The following is a 21,086-nucleotide window of genomic DNA, read 5'->3' on the forward strand; positions in this document are numbered from 1 at the left end:
CGCTGCAATTATGTCCCAGCATTTCATCCACCACATTTGTACTGCCGGACCCTCGAGAACATTGTGGTTTTTGCTTGCCTTACACCTCTGATTCATTACTCAGAGTGCTGCACTGTGCTATCTTTGCTTATTCTCTGTTCTTTCGTCAGGGGTGGGTTCTGTGCAGAGTTTTTCAATTTAGTTATTTTGCAGATGGTTTGTTTTATTAAAGTATATCTATTTGTTTAGCACCCTGATTGAACATTCTGTTCATTTTGCACTGTTATGCTTTGCTGTGTGGGTCACTACTGAATCACATCAACACCCCTCTTACGAATGTAGCCTTCCCTCAGCCCACATAACCACAAAAGTCGATGAAGGTATATCTCTTAACTAGGCCTGTTTTAACTTTATGATTGTGTTGGCTCTTGGTTTGTAGCAGTGTGAGGTCTGAGTGGCCATTCTAGCCTCTACTCAGCCTTGTTGTACTTCTGCAGGGCAGAATCCAATTCATCACAGCCAGGCCGCTTGCCTTGTGAACCCCTTAATCAACTGTGAAGTAGGGTTCAAGTCTAATGGGCAAAGTGTTATTTTCCAGAATACAGTAGACATTTATGAGTATAGTTTATTTGTATGTATGCCCTGTTGTTCTGGCCGTACCTCCCTCACTTTGACTTAGCAGCCCGGGATTAGCGTTTACCTCTATCCATGTGTTTATTCACAAAAAGGAGTGACGCTGTACAGCATAGAGGAGCACCAATAGGTATGCGGCTCGCCGGTCGCCCCTCCTCCTCCACAGCCTATCAGCTACGCTCTGCTCGGCCGAACCTTTTACGTATTCCACGGATTCCAGACCGGACCAAAGCCTGACACGAGCATAGTCGGTTACCATTTGCGCACGTCAGTTTTGTTCGTGCACAGGTATCCACATTACAAACTAGTTGAAAACACTGGCAGTCTAGCAAGCAATACATTTCTGACCTGCGGTTTTTCCCGTCCGCCAGGTCGTGCTCCCTGCTGATACACTGCCTCTCTACTGCAGAGGCGTTCAAAGTCCTACACAGCTTCCCACGCCGATCCCGGTTGAATAACTTCAAACCGGTGAACTTGGACGAGAGGTAAGGAGACAAACACATTTTTTCAACATTACGCTAAGGCACTGATTTAATTTCAATGCTAAAAACTGTGCTTTTTCCTTATATACATCCAGAAAGGCAACCCGTTTTTGTTTTAGTATGCCCTTCAGTTCTCTCCAACTCTAGGAGCAAACCCAGTGTCTTTCCGATTTTTTCAACACCTATTTTTCCCTTTATTTGCAGCCGTTTCTTGCCGAGTTGCAGGCACCCAGCAGCTACTTTCGAGACAGTTTCTGCAATTGACTTCGGGCAAGAGCTGCCCCCCTTTTCTGGCCAGTCTGGACCACACAACAGAAGCATCCCTACATGTGGGAACGCTCACATCGGGCTCCCCCAGACTTTTCTTCTTCCTGTAGAGGTACCCATATACCTCCTGTACTTTCACAATCATTTAAGATCACACTCATAACGGCTTCTTCATGACCAGGTGGATGTTGCACATGGTGTATCTCCGATGTATGGGAGGCATGAACGAAAACTCTCATTTTTTCTATCTCTTTTCACTGGGGGCAAGGTTGTCACAGTATAAAGAGGTTTGGAGTTGAGCATTAGGGGTATTCTCAGTTCAGAGACGTACTCCACTTTCTAACAAGCAACATTTCCCTTTGACATGTCTTCAAAACACCAAGCAAGAATGATTGAATTGGTCATACTCCACTTTCCTTCTTTTTCTTCTTTTTTTGTACTGCAGGATTTCATTACTGCGGCCCTGATGAAGGGGAAACCCCCCTCGTTTCCATAATTCTGGTCTTCACCGCCGAAACACAATATTTGTGAGGGGTTTGCAGGATCCCCCCTTCTATTTATAGATGCAAGAAATCCTGCCTAGAATCTAGCTCCCCCGATGCGTTGGCAAACTTGTCCTTGGGAAACAAAGCTGTTCCCGAGATGTATTGTTATTGTTTTTTGCATTGATCTTTAGATTTAAATCAGGATTGACAAATGATAATTACAATTATGAGCTACATAAGGACTGTCTAGCTCATAGTTCCTGTTTTCAATACTCTGTTAGGACGGAATGGCTCTGTCCTCATTCCATTGTCATTTATTGTTTCTGTTATACATTTGCTAATCTCTCTGTTTCCCTTCTGCCTGTTCCCCTCTCTTTCCCTTTTTATTCTTCCACTTGGGTCTGTACTTCATGATTTTTGAACATATGTACATAGGTTTGTGTTATATGTATCTTTTGATTTGTAAACAATGTGGTTTATAAGCAAATACATTTTTTATCTGAATGTTTCTCCTTACTGTGTGTTTTTGTTTACTGTTATTGCAACCACTAACAGCTATTTTTATGTGTCTGTTTAACCAAATACAGATTTAATTTAGACATGTTTGCTCTTTTGGTGTTTCCTTTCTCCTTTCAAAGGGCCCAATGCAATTTGCTTCAATTTAATTTGGCTAAATAGAGGGTTGGCACAAAGAGATTACTAAATTAACTAACCCGCCTGCTTCAAACCCTGGGCACAGCAATACCCTTTCTTTGGTTTATATTGCCCTGTTGTTTTAGTCAGGTAAAATTACCAGTCCTGCCTTCTCAAAGTTATGTCCAACTGTATTTCGAGGTGTTTTCATTTTATATATATATATATAGGTTTTGATAGGATCTTCCAGGAACTCTCTTCAATCGAGTAATCTATTGTTCTAATTAACAAAGAGACTCAAGATGTTTGTATCATTTTGTGCCTCTTCCAAAGAAGGGATGGTATCGAACACATGCATTCACGTCCTCAACACAACATGATATTATGATATGAACATGAAGCAGATACATTTTGGTTATCTGCTTCAGGTACTGTAATGCACAAGGTGTGATTAAAGACTTTTGTTGGTTCCCGTCCCCTTGCTAGCATGGACACTACTAGCGTTATTTGTTTCTGTGTTCCTCTTAAAGTCATGGCAAAAGTTTTTATTCCAAAAACGGGGGTGTAAACATAGTGAATGAGTAGAAAGTAGGTGCGTCCATATGGTCAGTATTAACTGCCTGCACAGTCCCAGCTTTTTTTAGTATGTTGGACAACGCCTACACGATATAGATTGGCTATCATTCTGCATACAGTACTGTATATTGCCATACAGTCGAGCATGTTCAGAGCGGCACAGTAACAATAAGCGTCTGGCACAGTTCCGAGAACCAGGTACAAATGGTAAACTTACCTCTGGGAGTATGCCCTTCTCACTGAGACCCCATCCCCCAGAGATGTAGAAAGGGCAGGGCCTGAGTGGGCAAGGCTAAGCCACCATCTGTAAATGCCCACTCAGCAGCACTCTGTAGGCATTTACAGATGTTAATGTCCCTGCTGGGGCCCAGCTGCCTTAGCTTTAGGCCTCACTTCTTAGGCAATCCTGGTTACCCCTCTGCAGCCCCCACAGCTAGATGTGTGACAGGAGCAGCCTCTTTAAAATCACTGTTAACCATAAACTCCTCTCCCAACACATCCCTACAGTTTATTTGGAAATCGAGAGTACTTTGCTGTGCATTGCATCCAAAGTGCACCGCAATGCCGTCGCCTAATAGTGTGTATTAACCAACTGCTGGCGGTAAGTCTGAGCCCATTATTTGCCAAGGCACGATCTGTTAATGGCACCCATCTCTAAATCTAGACTAACATGTTAGAGAATGCAAGGCAGAACAGCTCAACTTCACCGATAGGTTATATTGGGATGTGAGGTGCCTGCCATGCAAAGTAAGAGAACTCAGAGGTCGAAGGAAAAGGTCCCCAAAGGCCAAGACAATGGCAATGCATCTGTAGTGCAAAGTTGTCTTCAACACGGACGTCAAGTTGCTGTTCTGTATGGTGTGTTTATTTTCTTCCTCCTCCCCTCTTACAAAAGATTCAGTTTTCACTGCCATTCGAAGAACATGATATGAGTGTGCAGCATTGTTTTATTGTGTCTTTCAATTTGTCAGGGTGTCATTCATTTTCTATTTCCATTGGAAGAATGCCTTAATAAGGGTTTTGATATTGAGTTCGGTACCGTACTGCGTATTATCTTCTTCCCATTTACGAGGCTGCCATTCCTTTTTTTATTGGTATTTTGAGGGTTTGAAATGGGGGGCGCAGTACTCTGTGTTGTTGCTTTCTTCCCATGTGTGAATACCATTGATGTTATGCTATATGTTTCTTTTATTTAGTGCCAGCAAATCAGCAGCCTCCACTCTACGCCATCTTGGAAGAGGCATTGCAACTAGATGACACACTGGAGTTGGGCATTGGTCAGCCTACTGTTGGGTGCGCAGAAAAGATCTCAATCACCACAGGCCTGTCCTCAACTTTATACTCCTGGATGCAGATGATTTTGGATCAGCTGTGCAGCCAGAAGTGACATATGTACCTACTAAGGACCACTGTGTTCCTTTTATGGACGACAGTACAAAAGGAGTACTGAGTTCTATCTGTGCATGTAATACTGCAGTGAGGAGCACAGGGGCTTTTGATACACACTGTTTTATCAAGAAGGTACCCCAGGAGGCAATTGCCCATGACCACGACTTCGACTCTAGCCTTCCATGACTTTCAACCCCAGAAACGCAACACTGTCTAATGTCACTGTCCTTCTTCTCCAACTGCCTGCTCCTTGATGCCTTTAGCAAGGATCCCATTTCTGACACCATTTCCTGCACATGCCACCCATCCGTCTTGACTATACATTCTGACTGCTCCCTTGGGTAATGATTATCAGCATTCCAGTAACACCAAACCCTCCCTGCTCTTCCAGCGCCAGTTGCTCCCCATGGTAGCAAAGATGCACCCCCACCCCTTGGTTGCGAGGAAGAAGAGCACAAGTGATATATTGTCTAATACCCATAGGAGCTCCTCTTGGGCTCTGTGTAATGGGAATCAGCAGCATAAATGTCCTACATAAGGCTTTTATGCTGCTGATTCCCGTCACAGCTCATTGTCTTCCATTTGTATGGCGGAGAGGAGGGGCAAAACACAAAATGTGTTTCTGTTGCCTCCCTTCCTCTCAGCCATACAAATGCACCTGCCTTTGCACTATCATGCATTTACATGCTGGTGCAAATGCTTGGAATCCCTATGGGGTCCATTGTAAACACTGGCTGCCACGTGAACATGGGAGGCAGAATTTACTCAATTTGCACCGGGTAGCGCAAAAGTCCAGGGCAAAAGGAAGCATACGCACATGCATTCCGACACAAGCCCTGCACTTTTGCACTCTGCCTTGCGGGGACCCGCCTATGTGTATGGATATCTGTAACATTACCACATTACCATGAAGGATGAGCAGGTCATTGGTAGCATTTATAATCTTGAGGGGAGATGGTCCACATTCTGTTCAACCACTTGGCCACTTTGCAGCTATAGCAAGACTGGTTTTAAAAAAAAAGTTAACTTTGATGGACCAGGCAACAAACCAGCCCTGCCTCTCAATCTTTTGGCCAAAATGATGTCCTTTGTCCCCACAAGGTTTATAGGGCATCACACACAGCCTGCACGGAAAAGGTTGGTACATTCTAAAAGATGAAGCTAGCTTTGATGTGACAGGTTATTTATAACGCGCTTAATACCCAGAGGTTTCTAAGCGTGGACATGGGGATCGAACCCGTGTTGCTCCGTGCCATCTTGCTTCCAAGGCGAGCACGCTGCCCCTGAGCTTTCCTCCCGAGACCCCTTCCTCCCGTCAGCACCCTCCCTCCCAGCAGTCAGAAATCTCTGCCCCATCAAACTCTGCCAGTACAGGTCATTCCCCAAATACCAGTGATTCGCTTGAACCCAACAAAAACGACCACCTTGACAGCCCTCCCTTCCCTGATGAATATTCATGTATTTATGGAATTACCTGTTTGTGCACTTTTTTCTAATGTCTACTAAAATCCCTGTCTAATCAGTATATTCATGTAAAACAACAAACAGGCCGTTCATCTCTGTAAGTGTGTTCTCTGTCTCCGAGCCTGGGTGTTGTGGTCAGCCATGTGAAAAAAATAAAAAAAGGGCACCTCACTTGACACCCGGGGTGCACTAGGCAAACTGTGGACAGAATGATCTCCCCATCGCTAGACATCGAAATTAGGTACACAAGCAGCTGACTAATTTCACATCTGATCTGGCCAGCATTGTCAATGGTGAGGGATGATGGGAGTCGGAGGCCAAGACACCTGATGAGCCTCAGGTCGAGTACAACTATTGCCCACAGTGTCCGAATGGCTACACATAGACAGTATGGTGCAACCAGAGTCCAGCACCCAGGACATTGTGTTCCCTTCCCCTAGAATTGATATGCAATAAAGAGAAATAGCAACTACAGTATACATTATGCAGTTTCTATTCACAAATGAAGAATGCAGGCGGCGATTTTCACAATGAGTTTGAAGTGAGCAGGATTAATGTGTTCCCCATTGGAGCTGCATAAGGAACGTTGTTTGGTAGGTACCATCAGAAGACATGATAGTTCCTCAGCATAGACAGAATGGCAAAACATGTCTTTAAAATGAGCAAAACCTGATTGAGGTTCAATATGAGTGCTCTATACTGTCTTGTACTATTAATAGGCAATTATCTTAAGCAGTATAGGGTAGCAGGAAGCTCAGGTGGACAGGTCAACGTCAACTGGGGAGATTCAAAAGTTATGTAACCACCAGGATGAATATTCCTTTTTGTTTCAATTTGAACCGGGACTGAAGCGCAGTAACGCCACTGTACATTGGCCTTGAGCCTAGTGGCCTCATCATGGGTGAGGGTACTGTGCAAGATATGGGAAAGGTGGCTCTGCAGAATGAACAATGTGAATGGACTCCTCACCTGCATGTCCTCCCCCCACCTTCGCTCCGCCTATCGCATGACTGCAGTAGCATAGGCAGACTGCCCATTGAACTGCACCATGATAATCAGGGTGTATTAGCCTTTGCATTCCAGATAACCAGAAATCACCCACTGAAAAGGTGCAAATCCACAACTTGAAACAGAAAAGAGGCCAGAAGGCACAGACCCCACTGAGGACATTGCAGTAGGTTATTGAATGTTTCTATATCAGCCTAGGTGTTAAGACTCTATCAGGATAACATGTTAGAAAGACATTAGAGCAGAGAGACCAAGGCCTTAGATAACACAGGCACTGACCTATCCCTCACTGCATGGGACCGGGCGGCGCACTGTGGAATCTAATCAGTGAGCTTAGGGAGTAACGCTCATAGCTAATACTCGGAAATTCTATATCGTTGGTTGTCAATTCTGCTCCCAGATGTTAGCTCCTATCGTGTAATTTACCTCTTATTGTATATCATTGTTTGTCATTCCTTTCACAATAGAACCGATTACAATCAATCAATTAGCCAATCAATACCTCAGAAAGGATTCTTAGCCAATCATTCATGGGTTCTATTACTTTTAGACAGCAATACCAAATATTTAGGTGAATCACACAAGCAGATCCTTTCAACTACTAATTTATGATGCCAATTACTCCCAGAGAAAAACATACAGGTAAGTTAATCAACATTATTTTGTACTTACTGTAGGTCATTTTAGGCCAATTAAAAAAGGAATTAAAGTAAGGGAGATTCACATCACGATCACCAGCAGCCCTTTTGTTGAAGAAAGTTTTTCAAAATACTACAATACCAGTGCTCTCTCTAAGAAGCCGGTGGAAGTTTAAGTAAGCTCGGACACGCCCTGACCCATCACTGTCTAAATGGCACCATCTTGACTAATCTCATCATACAAGCACATAACGTCTCTGGCAAATGCATTTTGGGATGTGTAGACCCAAATTAATCACATGATAAAAATGAAACAATTCAGCACAAATGTTAGCACACTTATCAATAAAACTGCATGTTTTTTTTAATTCCTGCAATTAAACAAAGTTTGTATAGGAAACAATATCCTCGATCATCAGTCAGGTTTGTCCAACTCCAGGCCTAGAGAGCCGGATCCATGCTGAGTTTTTCAGGATACTCCTGATTAATATTCATGAGATAAATTTGCATACAAAGATTCTAAATGTATGCACATTTTTCCTCATGAATAGTAATGAGGGATATCCTGAAAACCCGTCAGGATTTCGACCCTCAAGGCCCGGAATTGGACAACCCTGAATTATTCTAAGCAGTTCCAAATGTGATTACTTGATTTATTTAATAATGTGAGACAGTTTAAATATAAACTTTACACATATATACAATAAAATGAGAGAGAAGGATAAAAGAAAATATTAAACAAGCAATAAAAAAGAATACAATTAGGAAGACATTTTAAAAAAACAAAATAAAAAAGAATCAGACAAGGTTGGGAAGGTAAAGACCTCTCTTAAAAGCTTGCAGTTCTTAATATGTGATTTCCAAAAAGTAGTAGATTATCCAAAAGGAAAAAACAGAACAAAAGAAAAGCATTAGGAGACCTTGATAATCCTATACGATCACATACATGCAATTCAATGTGTTTATTCCCTCTGGGATCTGAGTCCTTCCCTTCCCCAAATCAAAATGTCCGCAGATAAATTATGTTGTTTTCATAGGTTCAGTATCATGCCCAAATGCCCTCAAGGATGATAATGAACTCTTCAGATCATAGGAAGGAGGGCATAATCTGCTAACCCAGTGTTCTGTGAGAAGATAGAGGTGTTGGATACGCTAGGTGGTAATAGCAAGAGACTTCTCAATATTCAGCCATATGCTATATATAGCTATGTGGGTTTTTATGGAAGTCGAGTTCAGGCTGTGATACCAGAACCATGACTCTTTTATGTGCTCCAAATTATGGACCACTTCCCCATAGCATAGTTCATAGGTTTTAAGCATGTCCGGGCAAGCTGTTAAGAGGTGTATAGCTGTTTCATTAATGGAGGCGTTCTTGCAGATTCGACAGTGTCTTTCCTGCGAGGGTAGATGACTGTCTATCCATTTATTTGCCAGTACCGGTAAGCATTCGAGACGCAGCAGAAGAAGGAAGCGTCTTAATTTACCAGAGGGACTCAGATTGAAGTACAGCTGTGGTTTCAGATAGATGTAAAGTCTGTATTGTATAAATTGATACTTCGTAATTTTGCTCAGATGGTCATAGTTCTCGAGCCAGTCCCATAGATCCATTCGTTTGGAAAGAGCCTTCTTCGATGCGTAACTTACAGCCCTTAATGCTGGAATCCAGCCAATCTCCTTATACAGGTTTTCCATACGGGGTTTCAGCTGATAGTGAGTCGCCTCCCTAGAGATTTCTTGTAGCAGTGATCTTAGTAAGAGGTTCGATGGTTGATTAGTCATCTTAGAATAGATCTCAGCTCTTTTTTTAAGTACGGTAGCTTTAAGGGAGGTTAGCCCCAGTTCCAGTCTCAGTATCACCCTAGGGATCCATTGGTGGAGACCCAGTATCCACCTCCAAAATGTACCCTCAATGACTTGGAGCCAACTTAAGTTGGTATATAGAAGTGCCTCCAATCCATATGTGAGCATAGGGACCAAAATCTGCAGATAGAGCTGACGCACGCCCCACATAGTATAGCCACAATTTTTTGTTGCAAAACGATGGATTAATGCAGTTAATTGTGCAGCTTTGGTGATTCGAGCTTGTATGCACTTAGTATATTCTCCTGTGACATCTACCTCCACACCCAGATATTTATATGAGGAGGTGTATTTTATCGCAGTCCCCTGGATGACTAGCTTGGGTCTGGCGAATTTATTTCCCGAGAATACCATTAATTGGGTTTTTTCTTTGTTAATAACCAAACCATTTTTAAGTGCGTATTCCCAGAGCGCATTGGCCGATCTAGAGAGGCCGCTGAATGTATGGTCCATAATGTTCAGATCGTCTGCATAGGCGAGCACAGCACAGTGCTCGGATCCGATCCGAGGAGGGCAATTATGTACTGCAGATATCGCTGGAGGAAGATCGTATGTGGACACGCTATACAGGAAAGGAGCAGTGACACAGCCTTGTTTCACCCCACAGTTCTGTGGAACTGGAGCGGTCAGATGGCCTTGTGCATCTAGCTTTAGTTTAGCCGTGGTATTTCAGTGAAAGGCTCTCAGATAGTAGAGAAGTTCTTCAGGACAACCCAGTAGTTTCAGTTTCGAGCAGAGTTTATCTCGAGGAACTGTGTCGAAAGCCGAACGAAAGTCTATAAAGAGGGCGTATAAGGGAGGTTTCCCACTGGTCTTAGCTCCAGTCCTCAGGAGATCAAGGATCATCAGGTTCATGGAGGTTGTATAGCCTTTTCTGAAACTACTTTGGAATTGGTTGAATATACCAGTTCTATCTGCCCACGTCTGCAGTTTGTCAAGAAGCATCGATGCAAAAAGCTTTCCTGTACAATCGAGCATGGACAGTAGTCTGTAGTTTGCCGGTTCAAGTCTGTTTCCTCTTTTAAATACTGGAATCAGTATGGAAGTTTGCCATGAGGATGGTGTATTGCCAGTTTCCAGTATATGGTCAAATTGGATCTTGATCAGGCTGGCCCAAAAATTGGGATTGCTTTTCAATACAGCATTGGCAAGGCCATTTGGTCCAGGCGCTCTAGAAGATTTTAATGATTTGATTTTAATAAGGAGTTGATCGTTGGTCACCAAGAAAGGTTTCTCAGGGGGGACCAATACACAGCTGCCGTGTTGGACTGAAGTTGTTGCTGCATTGCGTGAGGACAGGAATTCTGTCCATTGCTGGGCACCTATCGGATTAACCATGGAATGCTGGGTAGGGCCCCTCATTTCGTTTAATACACCCCAAATGTTTCTTGTATTTTTGGAGCACACTACTTGCACCATTTGTTGCCAACGATTTAATTTCTCTGCTCTTCTCTTGGTCTTGATCCAGGCACAATATTTGTTCTTCAAAGTTCTACACTGGGCTACACAGGATTCAAGTGTAGCTGTGGTAGTTTTTACTTTTCGTATGGAAGCCCTTAGTGCTTGTTTGGCATCGTGGACGGTTATGTCAAAGGTTATGGTCTTTCTTCCATCTTGGATCATCGTGCTAGAAGTAGTAGTGGCATGTGATGCAGAGAAGGCCGCAATCCATGATTCAATATCATTAGCAGTGAGTTTGGTGAAGGCTTGGATATCGTAAAGCAGGAGAGCCTGCGTCGAACAAGCTGCATTTTCGAGATTTTTTGGGTGCCAGCGTATCGAGGTGCCTGCTTGATTAATCGCCAGGTTACCCATAGAACAGGGTCTCGGGCTTGACCACTCAGCTGTAAACGTGAAGGTTAGAAGGCTATGATCGCTCCAATTGTTCGAGGTGATCTTCATATCTTTAGTTCTAGTGGCTATGTTTGGGCTGACAAATATGCAATCTAAGGTACTGTTTGCAAAGGCATTACGCCATGTATGGTTACCAGGATAGCCGCTATGCGTTCTACCATTGATAAGTTCGAGGTCCCAATCAGAAAAAAAGTGTAGCCAATTTGCACCTTCAGAATCTTCTACGTTGTGAAGCATACACCCCTTGGGTTGTAGTAAGGGGTTATGTGTAGTGCCTTTTGAGCGCTTTATGTGGCAGAGAAAGTCGCCTGCGAATATAACTGAATTGTTCCCCGATATCATAGTCCATTCGCTAAATAGTTCATGGGCAGCCTCTTGTAGTAATTCTCTACGCACAGCTCCTGGAGGATTGTATAAGGTTACAAGTAGAATTCTTTCAGATACGTCTTCATGGAGGACAGCAATTTCTACCGCTAAGATGTTGTCGGGTTGGTTGGTGTTGATACGCCAAGATTGGACAGAGTGTCTGATACCCACAATCAACCCTCTGTATGGTCTCCCCCTAGGGCCTTTATTGGCAAAAGACTGATATAAAGTATAGCCATTAAGGATCACCGGAGAGACCAACCATGTTTCCTGTAAGCAAATGCACAGGTGGTCTGCTAGGGTGTCTGCTGATCCTTGCGAAGATAGGAAGTGGTTAAAACCTCTACAATTCCATGAGATAATGGAGTGGTCTCATTGCTTATTTATGATTAGAGGGAGGGATTCGGCCAGCCATCTTAGGACTTTCTGTACGTCCGTTATCTGAACTTTATCCGCTTTTGGTAGATCAGTGGTCGGGAGGGATTTTTCCGGCAAAGAAACCATCTCACGGGGGCAGCATAGATCTTCAATTTCTGGGTCGGCATTAATCTCAATGTCTACATCCAGCAGATGTTGTTTGAAGCTTCGCATCAGTTGAGCTGTAGATAAAAATTTGCAATGGTCTGTAGAAACATTTGGGTTGGTAACATGGAGAGATTCCACTTATTCAAAGTCTGCAGAGCAGAGAACACGTAGTTGGGGCACTGAATGGAGCCTTGTCATAAGGGCCGATCTAGTAAGCCAGTTTTGTTCGTGTTGCTGATATAGATTTTTAAGGATACAGATTCGATTGTTAGAACAGTCAGTTGGTAGAGGCTCATTGAAAGTAGGTGGATTAGAGATACTTGATGTCAGAAGAGCCCTGGTTGGGCTTTTATTCGGGGTGGAGGAGATCTTCTCCAAATAGTTGTTCAATTAAGATGATTCAAAATCGGGTAGATTTTCTTCTGTGCAGATGGACTCATTTGCAATGTCCGGGATTATCCAGCTTGTTAGAGAGCCAGGGCCCTTAGCTTTACATTTCGACGCCCTGGTTGCTCTCTTTTTGGCCTTTTTTGACTGTTTCGGAGGCAGGGGAGAGGCTTTTTTTTCATGGCTGCTCTTTTAGCCAGCCTTCTTTGTTTACGAGAGAAATATACTTCTGACTCCTCTGAATGTTCAGATGCAGGTATTAGGTCAGAAGAAGGCCGTACAGGGTTGCTATCCGTAGGCCTGGGGGCCAGATTTTCTTCTACTCCAAGGATCTCTTTATCTCCTTCTCTTAATGCGATAGTGAGGGTAGTCTCTAAAATACGCCCACATAGTTTCAAAAGGATTTTTAGGGCGAATTGCAATGATGCCACTGAGGATTGCAGTTCAGCCAAGGCCGGGGTGTTCGTGGTAGAGACTCTGCTGGATTCGATGTTGGTTACCGATACAGAGGGCACTTGAAACGGAGCCAAGTTGGGAGATGTAGATAATCTTTCAGAATGATCCCTCTGTGAAGATGGAGCACTTGATAGGGGATTCTGTGAGATATTTACCAACTGACGCGGATGTGCTGGGGTCATTGCCCGCTGCATCGATAGGCAGAGGTCAAGAAGTGAATTGTTATCTATATCGTCGTAATTAGTGACTTCATGAGGTACCACAGTAGGATTGTTCTCTGGTTCCTCTACTTCTGTGACAATGGGGTTTTCTTCCGGAAGGACATTAGCAGGGAAAATGTCTGTAATAGCCCCTTTCACGGTGGGTTCTATCCTTTTTGGTTTCCCTTTTGTCATTGTACTGTTGCTTCCGGCGTCAGTGAAGTTACAATTGCGTTTCCGAAGGTTATAGTTCGATTGCGGTCCTTGCCTATAGAACGCCATATACCTTACTCAAATGAGTCAAAATGATCGATTTGTTGTTTCAAAATTCCTTGTCCTTACCGTAAGAACGTAATATAAGGGTCCCTAACTTGAGGCCTCTAAAAGCCGCTGACAATAGGCTGAGCGGTTGCGAATTTGACTTCAGAGGTGCACCCGCGATCAAAGCGATAAACCCTGCAGTCTCACGGCTAGTGTTTATGCTCAACAACAACGTCTCTCGGGCTGTGATACTTTACAAAAGAAACACAATATTTAGATAAGAGAGCTAACTGACAAAATTCACAATCTGTCCAGGGGGTCCACATGTGTTTGTAATTCCTGCACTAAATTAATGGTGCAGTGTCACTCAGGGCTCAAAGGTAGTCTACCAACAGTCACCCTAGGACACAATGCGCATTATTTATTCAGTTGTTCAATTGTTGTTGTTCAGGTATTCAATTATTCAATTGTTTTTAGGGCAGCCTGGAGCAAAAGCTAAACTGACGGTAATCTGCAATATCTCCCCAGAATAATTAGGGAAGCTTACAGCCAGCTAGCAAGCGAGTTCAGCAGTCAGTCAGGGGAATATGCTAAACAGGACCTGTGCATTCCTTACCGCATATCGTTAGCGTTCAGTTACGCCGGTGCCCAGCCGTAGCAGCCCGCTTTACTAGCGCGGCACCCGCGGCGCCCGCGGCTTGCTCCTGCGGCAAATTGCTCCCGCGGCAAATTGCAGTCGTCAGTCAGTCGCCGGAGCTCCGTGGAAAAGGACGCAGGGCGCCCGCAGTGTTACTACTGCTACTACGGCACTGCACTGCGCTGCTCAGCTGCTCTGCAATACTCTGCACGCCCTGACTCAAGCCGCACCCCCGGAAGGAAATCATTCCGGAGATCGCAACGATCGCAACGATGCTGGATCAACAAGGGGCCGCTTCCGAGTCAAACCCGAGTCACACCCGAGTCAAGAGAACCACAGAGAAGTGATTACAGCAACTGAGACATGAAAGTCTCCAAAGCAGTTCCAAATGTAGGCATCTTTATCCATAGACCGACTACTTCAACCTACCAAAAGTATAGGCAGCCAATCAGATTGGCTACCAAGCGGTGATGCAGGTTTCTTCGCCTTGCACACAGACAGCCGCTATATATCCCCATAGACCTATCGTCTTAGAGATGGGCTTCAGTGCCTACTATGCAAGACAGTCGATAATGGGCCATTTTGGGTATGGCCAAAACCTTGCACATGGAAAGTGCGGTTTTTGAACAGCACACGGAGGGAGTGGAGAGGTGCAATTAGCTTTTCTTTAGCCCTATCAATGATGGGGAAATAGAAATAAATGTGTCGGAGACAAAGGGTGTCATATCGCATAAAAGTGTGCGTCATATGTTATACTGCAATAGCCTCTTCCTTAACCTACACTCTTCTTCTCTATGACCCCTCCAGCTATTCAACAATACGACTGTGAGACTTATCCTTGGCCTCAATCCAAGGGACCATATCTCTCTAGCCCTAAAATCTCTCCACTGGCTCCTGATTACTACAAGGATCAAATTCAAATCCCTCTGCATCATCCATAAGGCCGTCTGGGGCCAGGGACCATGCTATCTACAACTGGCTCTCACTACTCTCCCTACAGATCTTCCGGCACCAACTCTATGTGTGTCAAGCACTTTGCTAAACAGCAAGCTTGTGGGCCATCTCTTTCCTTGGCTGGGTCCCTCCAATGGAACAGCCCCCCTCTTCGTCTTGAGCAAGATCTCCTCAAATTCCGGAAGCTCCTCAGGACCTTCCTTTTCACCTCCTCCTTCCCTCCCAACCTCCTCTGCTAAACCCCACAGTGGCTGAGATTTGTGGTTAGGGCCCTTGTCTGTCCACCCCAGTCCTGGCCTCCCACAAACAATCGCCTCAGCGTCTGCTTGATCAAGTCACTTAACAGCTGCTTTCCCCCTAGCACTTCCCTCCATGCTATTCCTAGCATTTATCCCCCTCCCTCATCCCTTCTCTCTCTCTGTAGTTGCACATTTTGAACACTCACAAGGCCTAGTAGGTCTGCCTCTACCTCTCATTGTTATATTTGCATTTCATTCACATGTTCCTTCCCTCTTTCACTGTGGGTGCTTCGAAACACAATTTACTTCATGTATAATCTCCTTACAAATGCACAATAAATAAAATTAAAATAAAATATCTCAGAGACCCAAACTCCTTGCTCTGGGTCACCTGACTCATGTAACCGGCACTTATCGGTACTTGGTGAAGCTGCCAAAGCACTCAGGTGACCCAATTTCCCTTCCCAGGACTCACCAGCTTTCTCTGGTATTCTTCGGACATCTCGAGGCAAACACACAAAAGCGCCCCAGCGTCCAGTCTTCAGTTCAAAGGCTTACCGGCTTCGTCTAAAGGCTTGCATGTCCTTCGTGGCTCCCGCTTTACAACTGAGCCCTTCTCCGTGTTCGGGCAGCGTTGGTACTGCTTCTTGGTTCCCGCGGTCATCAAGCAGGGTCCTCTTCTCCTCCTCTTGTGATCCCAGCACAGTGAACCAGCTCTGGCAGTCCTTCCTTTCTTTCTGTCTCCCCACTCACCTGTGGGCTTCTTCGCTTAGCTTTCCCAGCAGTAACTAGCTAGTTGCATATCTCTGTTACATTCAGCTGTTCCATTTTTAAACTCCTGCATCAAGGAAGAGAGTTGCTTGGAGCCAATCGGCTTCCTCCGAGTGATAGACTGCTCCTTCTGGTTCTGCTGAGTATTCAGCATTACTTGGCCCCTCTTCCTCATCTCAGATTTTATTACTCTGTTGGTTACAGAATATTGAGGGATACTATCCACAGGATTTAAGGGTTTTTGAAGGGGGTGACCACAATATGCCATCAAGGCATGATGGATGGAAGGGATATCCCTAAAAGGGAAAGAGGAAATCATGCCTCATCTCTCCAAGAGGGCCGCCTCCCCTCATGCCATCCTCCATCAAATAGCCACCCCCAGGATCAGGATCAGGTAGCGGCTGCCATCCCCTGGCCACATGAGGAGATGCTACCTCTGGGAAAGGAGTGATAACATCATCAGATTCATCACATACCCTTTCCCTAATGCTGATGGTTCTTTCAGCATCTATTGGAAAAAGATAAAGAAAATCTACATTCCCCCGATCTCTTCCTTTTCAACGTCCTACTGTGAAGCAGTAGGGCTGCATATATAGGAACCAGTGCATAACTCCTGCATGTGTGTCTTACAAAGGCTAATCCAAGTTAATGGTCACCAGTCTAAACTGTCTGCCAGTGAGATAGTATTTTAAGTATGAAACTGTGCATTGTATGGCTAAGGACTCAAGCTCAATCGTGGCATAGTTCTTTTCCCTGGGATATCATTTTCGACTAATGAAAAGAATCAGAAGTTTGAGGCCATCATGACCTTGGTAAAGAACAGCCCCTAACCCAAAATGTGAGGTGTCTGATTGTAAGATACATTCTTTGTTAAAATTTGCCACTTTTACTACTGGCTCACTGCACAAAATTCGTTTCAGTTTGTCAAAACAGTGTTGGTCTTCCAGACTCCATTTTACCTTTTGTCGTTCCGCATTTGTAAGATTATCAGCGAGGCAAGAGGTAATAGAGGAATAACTGGGAATGAATCGTCTATAATACCCAACCAAACCTAAAAAGGCTCTCAAATGTGTCTTTGTTTTGGGCACTGGGGTTTCTTGCACAGCCTTCACCTTTTCAGTTTGGAGTTGAACAAGTCCATTTCCCACAACGAAATTGAGAAATGTGATAGCTGACTGTGCCAAGTGACATTTTTTCAGGTTTGCAGTAAGGCCAGCGTTTCTCAGGGCTCTGATGACTATAAAGATTGTGCATATGTTCTGCCACGTTCAACTATGAATGATTACATCATCAATATAAGCCCCACAGAAAGAGGAATATGGCCGAAGGACTTGGTCCATTAACCTTTGAAATGTGGCTGGTGGCCCGTGAAGTCCAAAGGGCAACACTTTAAATTGCAACAGACCCATAGGGGTGGAGAAGGCTGTTTTCTCCTTGTCCTCCCGGTTGACGGGCACTTGCCAATAACCTTTTGTCAGATCAGTCGTGGAGAAGAAAACAACGGCTCCCAATGGATAAACCAGATCATCTATCCTTGGCATAGGATAACTGTCAAATTGGGATACTGTGTTCACCTTCCTGAAATCAATATAGAATCTCTATGATTGATCTGGCTTGGCAACAAGTACTATCAGAGAAGGCCAAGGACTCTGGATGGTTCAATAAATCAGCGATCAACATCTTCTCCACATCCTGTCCATCACTTTTCTTGCTTCCAATATCCAATATGGTTTTTAATGGACAACCTTCCCTCAGGGTGTACGGATGTAGTGAAAAACCCCTTTCACTCTACTTGGTAAATTTTTAAAGACGATCTGTTCAAATAAGTCTTGCAGATCTTGTTTCCTGGTCTGGGGTAGGTGAGAAGGAATCAAAGTGTCTTTATCTGACTCCTCTGTTAAGAGACTAGTCAGTACTACTGTTGTGGTTTCTACTGGGTACTCTCTGCATTCCTTAAGGAGGTTTATATGTTAGATATGGTTCTTGATTTGCCTATCTGGCTGGGAGATCTGATAGTCGTATGGTCCTGCTAGTTCAATCACCTCATAGGGTCGATGGCATTTAGACAACATCTTGTTCTCCAATGTTGGCAGGAGAACACAAACTTTCTGTCCAATAGGAAAAGTCCTTAATAGAGTTTTTTTTAATCATAGGAGGTCTTTTGGTTTTCTTGGGCTTTAGCCAGGTGTGCTTGAACTATCGATTTCACAGTGGCCATGTGTTCTTTTAAATGTTTAAGCGTTTGTTAGAGTGGTACAAGTACTCCCCACCCTCTCCTCCCATGTCTCCCTTAGCATCATTTCCACTCTGGCGTGAGCGGGTCCCGTGCTGACCAGAATTGCTGTTAAGACCCTCTGGGGCCTATTTATCCTTTGGTAATCTTTGTCTGGTGCCCCCTGTCTCCTGTTAATTGTTCCCGCGTTGTGTTTTTCCCTGTTGTTTGTTTCCTCCAGCCTCCCGCTTTCCTGCCTGCCCACCCCATCCCTATTTCGCTCTCCCCTTCTACTTCAGGCCCTCCCAGGACAGGTCAGTCCACTGCCCGGCAGCCCCATGGCTAAGGGCACCCAGGCAAAGGGCGGTTCCTACTTGGCGGCTCCCTGTTAGTGTCTGCAGGTGTCTGCAGGGGACGCCAGCAGCCAGTCACCTTCCTTCCTACTGCCCTGCCACCCCCTCCTCCCACCTGGAGGTGGTTCACTCCCGGCTGTTTTATAGTGACTGTACTGTTGAGTACTATAAAATTGCATCGTTAAAACTAGGCCTTTTCTTCCCATTAAGGAATCTCCAACTTAGGTGTGTCTCACCAGTCTTAACAATAATGTGCTTTTTGTGAGCTCCTTAATCCTGAGTGTCATCTCCCCCTCTCCCTTTTACCTCTCTCCTCTCCCGCCCACCCTATGGCGCTCTTTGTCTCTCCTATCTTTTCTAACTGCTTCTCTATTGACTATCCTGCTCTCCTCACTAAATCTGGTAGGATGAAGTTTAAAAAGGACATCCTGGTCTCCAACCCAGTATCGCTGACACCTACACCAGTGCCTCCTCCAAGGAAACTCTCACCGACATCCTCTTTGTCGTTACTTCACCAGACCTATGGACCCTTCATATGGTCTCTCTGCTCTCTCCTTTCCCCTCTTCTCCCATTAATGGTGGCACCCGTTGGGACGCCCTCCTGGCCTCCTTCCTCTCCTCTAAGGTCATCATTAATGTTTACTCTAATGGGATCGTCTTGGTCCAAGGCCCTCAGGACAACCTGCACCTTTTTTGATATACGCTTCCCACGCCTCATCAACTTCCTTTCTTGTCCTGCTGTCCCCCCTCCCCTTGCATTGGCTACCTTGCCTTCCCCCTCCCTCTCTGCCCCCTCTTGGGCTCCTTCTACACCTCTGCAGGGCGTACCCCTGATCTGTACCCCTCCCCGGAAGTCCTTCAAGGAGGGCAACCTTCTCCACATTGTCACTCTTAACTCTCGCTCTGCTGTCAAACATTCCTCTGATATCTGCCGCCTTCTTGAAGAACTTGACCTCGATGTCCTCGGTCTCACTGAGACATGGTTCATGGCCAGCTCTGTCACCAGCTTTGACACACTCCTACCCGACGGCTACAAGATCCTCTCCATGCCCAGGCCCAACCACTCTAGTGGGGGTGTAGCCCTTATCTTCCCTGAGTGGATTCCTGCCTCTGTCACTCCTATGCAGGCCTACTCCTCTTTTGAATGCCTCGTCTGCAGGCTCTCTCTCTCCTCTAGCCATTCCCTTACTGTGGCTACTATCTATCGGCCACCTGGTCAGATTTCTTCCTTCCTCTATGAGTGGGCGGACCTCTCCTCCTCACTCCTGGCCTCAACCACTCAACTCCTCCTTCTTGGAGACTTCAACATCCACCTCGATGCCTCCTGTCCCCCCTGTGGACTCTTCTGTGACCTCTGCGACTCTCTCTCTCACTCACCATTCTCCCCTCTGGCCCGACTCATTCTGCAGGGCACACTCTCGATGTTCTGATCTCCTCAGACCTTTCCCTCTCTGTCCCTCTCTCCACTCCTCTCTCCTGGAGTGATCACTTTCTCCTATCCTCCCACCTCACCCTCCTTAACCCTCAGGCCAAGCCACCTCCATCACTGCCACACACCTTCTTGGTCATCCGACCCATTCAGCACGTGTCAGTTGAGGCTTTCGCCGCCACCTTCTCACCCCCTCATCCCCCTTTGGCTGACTCTCACCCTGACACAGCCCTCTCCACGCTCCACTCTTCTATATCTGATACTCTTGATATCCTTGCCCCTGTCATGAGAATCCGCCTGAAGCCCAAAGCCGAGTGTAACTCCTGGTATGACTCAGACCTTGTGACCCTAAAACGCAAGTGCAGGGTGGCCGAGAGGGAATGGCATGCTTCATGTTCATCCTCTGACAAACTGGCTTGCCTCCTGCTGCAAAGGCAATACCGGCTCTCCGTCCTCACCAAGAAGAGAGCTCATATCCAAGCCTGCATCTCTGCGGCATATAACAACTCGGCTGAACTCTTTAAAATCTGCAAGGAACTGGCCAATCCGGCCGCAGTCTCTACCTCTCCTGTTCCTTCCCAGGCCCTCTGCACGGCACTGGCTTCTCACTTCATTTCAAAAACTCAGGACATCCTGTCCTCACTCTCCTCCTATCACCTCCCTCCCTCTATTCCCTGCTCCTCCTCTGGCCCTTCTGCAGCCACACCCCCCCTCCTTCTCTGCCTTTCCCCTTTTCTTTGCAGATGAGGTTTCTAGACAAGTCCCATCTATGAAAGTATCGGCTTCACCCCTGTTCCTCCAAAACTATCAATGACCACATTGATTCACTGGCTCCTGCCCTGGCTGATGTCTGCAATCACTCCTTCGCCACTGGACTCTTCCCAATCCCCCCTGAAGCACTCCCTTGTGCACCCTCTTCTTAAGAAACCCTCTGCCGACCCCTCCTGCCCGGCTAACTATTGCCCAATCTCCATCACTCCCTTCCTGGGCAAGCTACTGGAGAAACTGGCCATCTCCCAGCTTAATCT

The sequence above is a fragment of the Ambystoma mexicanum genome, chromosome 6p (assembly GCF_040938575.1).
Source record: "Ambystoma mexicanum isolate Mex_15411 chromosome 6p, UKY_AmexF1_1, whole genome shotgun sequence".
In the NCBI taxonomy this organism is placed as follows: domain Eukaryota; kingdom Metazoa; phylum Chordata; class Amphibia; order Caudata; family Ambystomatidae; genus Ambystoma; species Ambystoma mexicanum.